The 12,429-nt window shown below is 35.0% G+C and overlaps 1 protein-coding gene across 1 annotated transcript in view; it reads right to left on the minus strand.

Annotated features, from left to right (window-relative positions):
• Positions 1-12,192, minus strand: part of LOC137659005 (zinc finger protein 208-like) — a 38,954-nt gene extending 26,762 nt beyond the window's left edge. Inside the window, exon 1 of the mRNA XM_068394107.1 lies at positions 11,907-12,192. The gene's annotated coding sequence lies outside the window, so the exon portion shown is untranslated. The remainder of the gene's footprint in view (positions 1-11,906) is intronic.
• Positions 12,193-12,429: the final 237 nt, after the last annotated feature.

Consider the following 12,429-nt stretch of genomic DNA (forward strand, 5'->3'; position numbering starts at 1 on the left):
CAGAAATTAGACAGATATTAACCTTTCACTTCAGAAATTAAACAGATATTAACCTTTCACTTCAGAAATTAGACAGACTAACTTTTCACTTCAGACATTAGACAGATATTAACCTTTCACTTCAAAATTAGACAGACTAACTTTTCACTTCAGAAATTAGACAGATATTAACCTTTCACTTCAGAAATTAGACAGATATTAACCTTTCACTTCAGAAATTAGACAGTTATTAACCTTTCACTTCAGAAATTAGACAGACTAACCTTTCAATTCATAAATTAGACAGACTAACTTTTCACTTCAGAAACTAGACAGATATTACCCTTTCACTTCAGAAATTAGACAGACTAACCTTTTATTTCAGAAATTAGACAGACTTTAACTTTTCACTTCAGAAATTAGACAAACTAACTTTTCACTTCAGAAATTAGACAGATATTAACCTTTCACTTCAGAAATTAGACAGACTAACTTTTCACTTCAGAAATTACACAGACTTTAAATTTTCACTTCAGAAATTAGACAGATATTAACCTTTCACTTCAGAAATTAGACAGACTAACTTTTCACTTCAGAAACTAGACAGATATTACCCTTTCACTTCAGAAATTAGACAGACTAACCTTTCATTTCAGAAATTAGACAGACTTTAACTTTTCACTTCAGAAATTAGACAGACTAACTTTTCACTTCAGAAATTAGACAGATATTAACCTTTCACTTTAGAAATTAGACAGACTAACTTTTCACTTCAGAAATTACACAGACTTTAAATTTTCACTTCAGAAATTAGACAGATATTAACCTTTCACTTCAGAAATTAGACAGACTTTAACTTTTCACTTCAGAAATTAGACAGACTTTAACTTTTCACTTCAGAAATTAGACAGACTTTAAATTTTCACTTCAGAATTAGACAGATATTAACCTTTCACTTCAGAATTAGACAGATATTAACTTTTCACTTCAGAAATTAGACATATTAACCTTTCACTTCAGAAATTAGACAGACTTTAACTTTTCACTTCAGAAATTAGACAGACTTTAACTTTTCACTTCAGAAATTAAACATATTAACCTTTCACTTCAAAATTAGACAGACTTTAACCTTTCACTTCAGAAATTAGACAGAGTTTGACTTTTCACTTCAGAAATTAGCAAGATTCTGATCTTTAAATTTCAGAGTTCAGCCAGAATCCAATTTTGCACTTCAGAGCTTGGTAATGACTCGCAGGTAAAGTGGAAAAAAAATAATAATAAAAAATAGGGAAAAGTTGAATTAACCAAAATAAAAGTAAAAATCCTTCTTAAAAAAAATAAATAAATAAAAAGGGATTAGTCGTTAATGAATAAGCTAACAATAAAGAATAAATGAAATACAATTGATTGCATAAATATATCACGACGTAAGAATATGCAGTATATATACTAGTATTCTCCCATCCATCCACTCTTCTTGCCTCCTCTGTCTATCAGAGGTTTCCCTTCCATCCTATCAGGAATTTTCAATTTTCTCCCTGTTTTATAAAACGATCTCACCTACGACCTAATGGTTTATTTTGAGGTCACGCTCAATCACAAGGAAATTAAATTAAATGGAGTGCTAATATGGACGATATTATCTCTCTCTCTCTCTCTCTCTCTCTCTCTCTCTCTCTCTCTCTCTCTCTCTCTCTCTCTCTCTCCATTATAAATTGAAAAGAATCAGACAAAATCACAATCAATGCTATTCTATATAGTTTATCTTTTTTGTTAAAGTTTTCATAGTTTATAAAGGAAATATTTATTTGAATGTCATTGTTCATAAAATATATTATTTTTCCTTGTTTCCTTTCCTCACTGAGCTATTTTCCCTGTTGGGGCCCTTGGGCTTATATCATCTTGCTTTTCCAACAAGGGTTATAGCTTAGCAAATAATAATAATAATAATAATAATAGCGAAAACGATAATGAGGGGGAGCAGGGAAGACGTTAGGATAACAGGGAGGGGAGAGAGACGGGACAATAAAAGGAGTAGAAGATCAATTCTCGTGGAAAAGAGATTGGGCGAGGGGCCATGGAAGAAGGAATAAGTAAGTGGGAATAACCGAGAGAGAGAGAGAGAGAGAGAGAGAGAGAGAGAGAGAGAGAGAGAGAGAGAGAGAGAGAGAGAGAGAGAGAGAGAGAGAGATTTTATCATTTGTAATTAAATTATTTTAATCTCTTTTTGGAAAGGTTTTTACTTATTGACATACTCAGAGAGAGAGAGAGAGAGAGAGAGAGAGAGAGAGAGGAGAGAGAGAGAGAGAGAGAGAGAGAGAGATTATTTGATAATTTATGATTCAACGTCAATGGCCATAAAACATTATAAGAACATTTTTAACTTTGGTGGCACTCGTAATGGCCACCAACCTCCATTTTGATTTTTCCTAGTACTACAGTCTTTAACATTTAAGCCTTAATGAGAGTAGTTGCAATATCAATAAATATATTATTATTATCACTATTATTAATATTATTACTTGCTAAGCTACAACCCTAGTTGGAAAGGCAGGATGCTATAAGCCCAAGGGCTCCAACAGGGAAAATAGCGCAGTGAGGAAAGGAAACAAGGAAATAAGAGAAGTAATTAACAATACAAATAAAATATTTTAAGAACAGTAACAACATTAAAAAAAAATCCTAATAAAAAAGGGTTAAATAAACATTTCTTGGAAGAGATTGTTCATAATGGAATCCTTAAGGTAAAGAATTTGGTGAATAAAATGGCATTCTCCGCTAAAACCAAAGCAGTGTCTCATAATATAACATTGTCATCAATGAGATGTGAATCCTATTGCATGCGAGGACGAGGGGGTAGTGAGTGTTTTAGCCTAAGGGGTTATAAAAACAGTCCTAGGAGAATAAAGGAAAGTAAAAAAAAAAAGGAAGACAACATGAAAATGGGCGTGGTTAGAGAGAGAGAGAGAGAGAGAGAGAGAGAGAGAGAGAGAGAGAGAGAGAGAGAATTATCAGTTAGAACTATATTAAATTATAACATCTAAAATTCCCAAGTTTCCAAGTTATTACTTCACTTACATCAGTTGTTAATTATTGCCTTAGATACTAGTTCCGTGTCAGTGATATATATATATATATATATATATATATATATATATATATATATATATATATATATATATATATATATATATATATATATATATATATATATATATATATATATATATATATATATAAATTCTTTTCAATATTGAATCCACCGTCTGGGAATAATAAACGTCAGGAGAATTTTTTTTTTTTGATTAAGTACTTAATGTATGTTAATATTCATAAAAATTTCCCATTGGGTATGTTATGGAAACTAGGAGTAACTTACATATCAAAGGATATTTACGGCTTCGTATTTGAATGTGTGAAAACCACGAGGCTTAGTTATAAAATGATCAAACAATATATATATATATATATATATATATATATATATATATATATATATATATATATATATATATATATATATATATATATATATATATATATATATATATGCGTGAAAATCACAGGGAAACGTGATGTTCAGATGCAGAAGAACCACAGGGATAATAAAAATATGGAATAAAAGATCAAGTCCACAAAACTATATATATATATATATATATATATATATATATATATATATATATATATATATATAATATATATATATATATATATATATATATATATATATATATATATATATATATATATATATATATAATTTCAGTCTACATAACTCGAGTAGTACAATTAAAACTATCAAATTAAATGCAAATCTACCTCCTAGTTCCTTTCAGTAGAAATAGTCAAAATAACTTCCATTACTGAAAAAGGAAATAGTACTTTGACCCGATATCAAAACGCACGAGAATAATTTAATGGTTAAAATAGTAAAATGGAACACACGGGACGTATCGAACTCCGGATTGTCCTTAGATAATTCGAAACAGATCAAGGGAAAATACCCACGACGCAAAGGAGACAGAACGCTCATGAGTCAATGAGATACAAAGATACAATTTCTCTTTCCTCACCCTATACCCCCCCCCCCCAACCCACACCATACTTCTCGTCACCCTTCCCTCAGTGGCTGGGTTGCCTGGCCTGGCAACTCCACCCTCTACCGCGTCTCCCTCTCTCTGACTCTCCCTTCCACCGACCCTAAAATTCCCCTCCCCCTCCTGGAGATAATAAAAACCGAAGCAGGGAAAAGTATTGTGTGAGCGGTTGACTAATAACACAGGACGTGGGGGAGATGGAAGGGGAGGAGGAGGAGGAGGATACTGGGAAGAGAAAGAGAAGCGGAGGATGGGAGGGAGACAGGGAGGAAGGGCGAGTTCAGCAGCGGCTGAATGTAAGAAATGGAGAGGGGGGAGGGGGGAAGAAAGATGATTAAAATAGAAAGTTTGCTGGGTATTCCGTGCTACCTACTTTTAGAGAGAGAGAGAGAGAGAGAGATGAGAGAGAGAAGAGAGAGAGAGGAGAGAGAGAGAGAGAGTCTAGCGTTGAAGTGCTAAATACAAAGGTTATTTCCAACGTTATTTCGAATTTAATGTGGATTTCTATTACGTAGTACTAACTGGGAATTTTACGATTGCGCATATTGCTATCTTCCTAAGAAATTCACAATTTCTCTTATTGAAATATCACAGTTTTCTTTAGCTCCACTTTCCTATTCGTAAGAACAAAAGTTGATAAAGAAATAGACATTTACATCAGATCCATAAGAGTTTGAGGTTTTTCCAAGAACGAAATCACAGAAAAAAACTAATTCACGTACTCACGTTTCACCCATTTAATTATAACTAAAATATAATCAAAGCTTTAAATTATGGGAAAATTGAATGATTAAGCATTTCTTGGTGACTGCATTGCGTAATCTCTGTCTGTCTCTCCTACTTTTACAAGCAGGATTCTCTGAATCGTCTCTTTTCCTATTTACATCAGCCTTGCACATGTTCACTCCAAGAATGATGAAAATTAATTTAAGAACATAGCTCTCTCTCTCTCTCTCTCTCTCTCTAGCAATACCACGGGAGACCCTCCCCCAAAAAAAATATCATTATCTTTCGGCATACAAAATTTGAAGCAAAAAAAAAAAAGGCAAGGGGAATAGCGGACTTGGTACGATATTGATTCGTAAACCTCTTCAGAGTAAATCTCTCTCTCTCTCTCTCTCTCTTCTCTCTCTCTCTCTCTCTCTCTCTCTCTCTCTCTCTCTCTCCTCTCTCCAGGATATTTTCCTTGAATTTTAATGTGGTAAAAGGTAAAATTAAAATAAAATTCCATCTCAGTATTATTGAATGTTTTCAGCCAAAATTCTATTTTTTTTTTTATTAAATGTAACAACGGTCAGAAATATTTTAGAATATTATGCAAGCTAATATACCAATAAAAAGTTTTTCTTTCGAATTTGAATACAGTCAATCATAAAATTCTAAAGAAAATCTGTATCTATTGGCCAAGAGATGAAAAGATAAATACAAATATTTATATTATAGATACCCTATTAAGAATCAAAACAAATAAAAATTACGAAACAAATTACTAGATTGGAATAAAAAAAAGTAACATTTCATATATTGTTAATTCTTGTTAAACTGAGCTCAGAGAGTTGTGTAATTATTTTCGCTGTTTTAGAATTTTTGTTATCACAGTTAATTATAAATTACGGAAAACAATAAAAAAAAATGTAAAAATAAAAATGATAAAGACATTCTAAGTTTTTAGGACGAAAAGTAAATTTATGGATCGATACATTTTAGGAAAAAAATTACTATAAATTTTTCATAATCTAATGTATTCCGAACACTATTCAAATACAATGAAATACAACTATTTATAGCAGGATCTATGCCCACAAATCTACTAGAATACAGGTAGCTTGAATACTGTAATTGCAATAAATTAGAATCTGGCAATCAGCGGCTATTCTGAAGAAAGTTGAGAGAGAGAGAGAGAGAGAGAGAGAGAGAGAGAGAGAGAGAGAGAGAGGAGAGAGAGAGAGAGAGAGAGAGAGAGAGAGAGAGAAAATATCACATTTCAAAGTCTCTCTCTTCCCTTTCAGCCATCCCCCCTCATCACCCACGAAACCTCTTTGAACAACCCCCCCCCCCCCCCCCCTCCGTCCCCTGCTTCCCCTCCGAATTCTTTTTCTCATCATGAGGCCGGAAGGGAACCGGAAATGTGGACACACCCCTCACGCACGAACATACGCACAAGCATTGCACACGCGAGCACCATAACATCACAATCGGTATACACTATTAATTCTTCATTCCGGTTTTTGCCATCTCGACCCTACCGCCTGCGTACGCCAAAAGGAACAGAAATTCATAAGTACTTCTCACGATCTAAATACTAACGTAAATACCTTGCACTCAAACAGTAAACAAAACGTAGTGAATGGATCTCTCTCTCTCTCTCTCTCTCTCTCTCCTCTCCTCTCTCTCTCTCTCTCTCTCTCTCTCTCTCTCTCTCTTAAAATAACAACCGCCCCGCTGAATACACGTGTTAAAATTATCAGGTCACTGAACACATGTGAATTATCCAGACTGTCTATATCTGATTATCTATTATAATCAATAGGTATATGGTTAATAGTAATGAAAAATCAAAGTTTTGTGAAGAAAATTTACGGGAAATCTGTACAATAGTACTTAGACTATGGTACATTCAAGAAAGTGAATTTGGTGTTGTTATTATTACTACTAACAACCAAGCTACAACCCTGAGTGGAGATGGCTCCATCAGGTAAAGCAGCCCAGTGAGGAAAGGAAAGAGCAAATAACTTATTTATCAGTAATGAATAAAACAAAAACAGATAAATACTCCAAGATCAGTAACAACGTCAGTCATATAGAAACATAAAACAAGATTTATGTCAACCTGTTCAACAGAAAATTATTTACAAAAAGTTTGAACTTCTAAAGTTTCATCAATTTCATTTTTTCTACTACTGGGTAAGCCATGATAAGTCAGAGTCCTGAGGCGAAACCACTCAAAGACCATAGCATCTGCCCGGCCGGGAATCGAACCCTGGTCCAGGATACTTGTATGACAGTGGCAGTACCGTTTAGCCAAGAATGGTGCTGACACTGTCATACAAGTATCCTGGACCAGGGTTCGATTCCTGACTGGTCAGATACGGGAATCCAGACATTAATGTAATAAAATATATGGCTCATTTCAATACGAAAAAAAAAACAAGTCTAAATGTGCAAAATTTATCACAAACACACACACACACATATATATATATATATATAATATATATATATATATATATATATATATATATATATATATATGTGTGTGTGTGTGTGTGTGTGTGTGTGTGTGGTGTGTGTGTGTGTGTGTGTGTGTGTGTAATGGCAGACAATATTTTACAATTAGGTATATTAAAATTTCACATTACACATTCTTTTTTAATTTAATTGAGTTTTAAACTTAGCACATTTTCAACTTCGGACTGTTTTTCATTCATAACCTTTTGTTTAAATTGAGAATTATTTTCCCTTGGCTGATTTTAGGATTCCTCGTTCTTGAATTTAACAATCGTAAATTGGCCAAATTAATAAATTTTACAATTCCTATTAGAATGTAATATAGAAACTTCGCCCAATCGTCACTTATTGGAAATAAAATGGTCACCAGTTATTTTATTTTTCGCCCATAAATAATCACTATAGGATCATATAAATGTAAACTAGGATTAATAAGTCTACGTTCTTGAGTACAGACGAGATGAAAACGTCATCTCTCAGAGAGAGAGAGAGAGAGAGAGAGAGAGAGAGAGAGAGAGAGAGAGAGAGAGAGAGAGAGAGAGAATCAGTCAATTATTTAACATACCTTTCAAACGCAAATTACAGTAAGCAAGTTTAGAGTTAATTAAACTTCAGGTAACCGTTGGGCAACTTCCGGTCAATGCAGTTGAATCATTGTTGGTATATAGAGTTCGTTCCTCGCTCTCTCTTCTCTCTTTAGAATTCCTCTACCTCAAATATTTTTTTCTATCACTTGCAAACTTCGATTATGGTTAGTCAAGGCACCGGCCTTCCGTTGAGACTACCACTATATAAGATCAGTTAACTTGGCCAAGCAATCTAACGTTAAATCTCTTTGTAGATACGGTTCTTTTCTTTATATACACCTAAGTGGGTAGTTACTGTAACTGCACTAATATATTCCCATACAAATTTCTCTTTAGCTTTGGTATGCTCTACTGTGTGGAGAGACTATAGCTATTACGAAAAAAAAAAGTCTTCCGAGAGGTCAGAGAAAAATGAAAACAATTTGTTTTCTGATCTTGGACAATAATACAATCTTTGTTCCGCTTGTGTCAGAATTCTCTCGCTTGAGGGTACACTTTTCTGACAGTTCTTGTTCTTCCTTTTGTTTTTCTCAAACATTGTGTTGTACTGAGCCTTCCACAATTTCAAGTCAGAATTCTGTCTGAGGGTAAACCTACGTACACTTTTCTAACAGTATTTCTTCTTTTAGCTTTTCTCAGTTTTGTGGAGGCTTGATAGAAGAGCCATGATGCTTGGTGTTTTATCCAGACGTTGTTTTCCCCTCATTTTATCTTCAAAATTTTTCAAAATCATTAACACTGCCATCGTCATTATTATTATTATTACTTATTATTATTTGCTAAGCTACAACCCTAGCTGGAAAAGCAAAATGCTACAAGCCCAAGGGTTCCAACAGGGAAAATAGCTCATCGAGGAAAGAAAATGAGGAAATATACTGCTAGAAAAGTTTAAGAATAACAAGAAAACAAGTCTATTTTATATAAACTGTAAATATTTCAAAATAAGAGACTACTGAACAATTCTTTCTGTATAGTCATATTCATAATGATTCCGAGTTCTATACATCTCCGATTCTTTTTCTGCAGTTGGCTGTTTTCTTTACTGAAGGACCGAAATCTGTAGCATAATGCTTTCCCAACTAGGGCTGCAGCTGTTCTTGTCATGACAATAATAAAGAAATGTAAACACGCGTACAGTTGGTATTTGCGGATTACGGAAAAGTCAACAGGACTATTGCGAGAAAATCACTTGTACACACCTTAACTTAATGTTTACATTTAGGAGGAGTTCTTCAACATTAAAGGCAATACATATTTGCAAACTAAATTGTATGTAAAGGATGCACTGGTGGGGAAGTTTACGTGGTTCTAAGGAGACATTGTTGAGGGAACTTCTTTATATATACAAATACATCTATTGCATGAATTTCTACACTGAAAATGATTTGAACACACAGTTCATTAGTTTTTCAACCCCATAAATTATGAGTGACTTCTATGTAACGGACTATAATAATATACCTTGTACAATTATTAAAATCTTAAGAGAATGTATTTTATTTTCTAGTGTTATATACAGCTTTGTCTAATCAAACTATTCTGTAAAATGTCATCAGCGACCTCCTAGTCTTCAGGTTTATATTGGAAAATTATTAGTATCAAACTTATATTAGAAAATTATTAGTTTCAAACTTTTTAGTAATTAATGATAAACTTCAGTTTAAAAACATTTCGATATTTATGGTTTAATATTGAGACATTAGTGACTTTAGTTTAATTTCCAACGCTAATTTTACAGCGCTCTATAGTAAGTCTCACCTCCCGCCTACGATCTAGTGAAAATCCCCTAATTCGAAATGTGCTTGCAAGTGCAGCGAGAATAAAATCCAAAATGTGGGAAACCTGGAATACGGAAGCGTCAGTACAATTAATTATATTCACTAATCTTTGATAGTGTGGCTAGGGCAAATCTTCATCACTAAATAACTAAGGTATAATACCCTGTGATGTTATGATAACGTGTTTTATTATGTTACATCTTTGTTGTCTGGAAGTCATGCATTTCCTTCACACCACCTGCTCTGTGACTAGATTTTTTCCCCGTGTTCTTTCATTATTCCTCCCTCTTTTTTTGTTTGCTGATATGTATGTTATCATCATTGTTAAGCGTTAATGCTATTGTGATTATATTACCCAGACCTTAGAACTCTATGGTCAACCTGCTAATTGATGTTTGTAATATATCACTGATATTATTACATATCTCATTTCTGTTTTTTTTTACCGATGTCCAAAGTGTAAGATCCACTGTATCCTTATTGTAACTCTGTATATGGCATTTGCTGAAATAAAGATTATTATTAATTCTCAAGAATTTACAGCGCAAGATTTTGTAAAATACTAACAATTCTTATCTATTGATATTTTTTTAGTCATTAAAAGCTCGCGTCAAATCAAAGTTCACGTGAACTTAAAAATCTGACAAAAAACACAGGTATAACATAGCAATTGGGAATAGAGATACGAGCAAGTAATGCAAGTTTACGACATGAATCACGAGAGATTAATATACAACACTATGACATAAAACAGAGATTCACATATGTGCATTTAGAAAAAAATATCCCCTCAGTTCACTAAAAGAAATCGAGCAAATGTTGCCATGTTTGTGCGTATTTGATGCAAAGGGCAGTATTTTTATTTATTTTTTGCAAGTATTCGGTTGGATTTGTAAACGGACTGTAAATTAAAGGTAGTGTGTACACACGTAGTGCTTTGTGCTTTTGTGCATCGGTTCGTGCATATCGGGGTAGAGTAACAAGAAACACATTTCCACCCACCCTCTCCACGGGGCCCCTTTGTGACGTCACACCATCACACTTTCATGGAAATAACACATCGCCATGGGCTGCAGTCAACAATCTTGTAGATTGTATAAAATCTACGGAGGTAAATAACCACATTACAACATTATACATCATTCCGTTCACCGAAGCTGTTTTCTTCGCAATATTTTAAATGACATCATCAACAGCATCAATATAAGTTGCATTTGCTTGCAAACAGAAGGGAAACAAAATATGGACAGGGAATAATAAGCACGGAGATCCTTCTCCAAGCATTTGGAGAGAGAATTTTTTCATAGACGGGGTCTAATGGGCCCACTGTTATAGCGGACGAACTAAAGAAAAAAAAAAAAACCTTGTGGAAAAAAACAAACATTACCGCTTCATTTCCAGAGTTCTTTCGATGGCGAAGACTTATATTCCTCCGGCCCCTTCAAATCCGTCGAGCAAGAATCGTTCGGAGGCTTGTTTAAAGTTGTCCTCCAGAAAATATGCACCTTATATTTTCCTAATCCCTGTCCCCCAAATTATGGATTTAGTGCCCCCACTAAGATGAGAGAAGTATCGATGTAATCAGGACGTAAGGAACAAACACACACACAAGTCGCTACTTTTGCAGATCAGTCGCGAACCGCACTTCAGACAAACACTTCACACATATCAAACGGACGAGGGCGATGTAAATTGCGAGAGTGCGTCTCGAAAAAAAATAGAGTAATAACACACAGATAAATGAAGGGGGTCAAATACATCGTACGTTTGACAGTGGCGGGTTGGACAATAAACAGCAGAAGGTCGGGGGGAAATGGCGGACGGGAAGGGAGGGATGCAGGGGAGAATGCCGAGGGAGAAGAGGTGCGGTGGTGGGGGGTAGATTCTGCGGGGGAAGAGGACGTGGGGGAGAGCCCAGAGAACTCCACTCTTCTCTGCCTATGCCTTCCTCCACCCCCGGGGTCCCCCTCCTACCTTCCCTCACTGCATCAACACCTTGCAATACCTACATCACTTTCTCACACGAAGCCTACAACACTTTCTATCCCTTAAAAGATAAATCAGTTTGAGGGCAACGGCGCCATCCACAAAGGATAGAGGCCCGATCCAATTCCCCAATCGATAACGGTGGATAGAGGAGAAGACTACCCAATTTTGGATAACATGGCGAATGCTCAGCGAAGTCATATGTTAGGAAATACTTTCTTGTTACCATATTAACACAATGTTCTTACCTAGAGAAGTTGCAAACAGCGTTCATCTGATGGCGACGCAGTTAACGTTTCTCTTCGTCCATTACGATATTTTGAAATGTTGTCACACACCACATAAAAGAACATAAAACACCTTATCCAGTACAATACACTCCTCCTCTCTCTCTCCACCATGGTGCTGGAGGTCACAGGACGCTCTCTCTCCCTCCCCCCACCCACTGAACCCTTGGTAACACTGTAACTCAGCGTTTTCTCTCGGAGCTCATTTTCTGAACATTTTAGGGGTCACTTTCATAAATAGGACTCCGACCTATACGTTAAAAAGACATCCGGATTATATAGCCGCTCTACGGTCTCTTGGTTGGACGAGTGACGTTGGAAGTACTGCCAATTTAACCAGGCAGATACGTGGAACACTCAGGTGGTCTGCTGCCACAGCGGGAATTTTAAAATTGCGTAAATTAAATGAAGTTAAATGTTTTAAGAATTTACGAAATTGGGTTTCAGCCAGCATTGACACATCAGTTTATTTAAAAAAATAGAA

Source organism: Palaemon carinicauda, chromosome 19, assembly GCF_036898095.1.
Source record: "Palaemon carinicauda isolate YSFRI2023 chromosome 19, ASM3689809v2, whole genome shotgun sequence".
In the NCBI taxonomy this organism is placed as follows: Eukaryota; Metazoa; Arthropoda; class Malacostraca; order Decapoda; family Palaemonidae; genus Palaemon; species Palaemon carinicauda.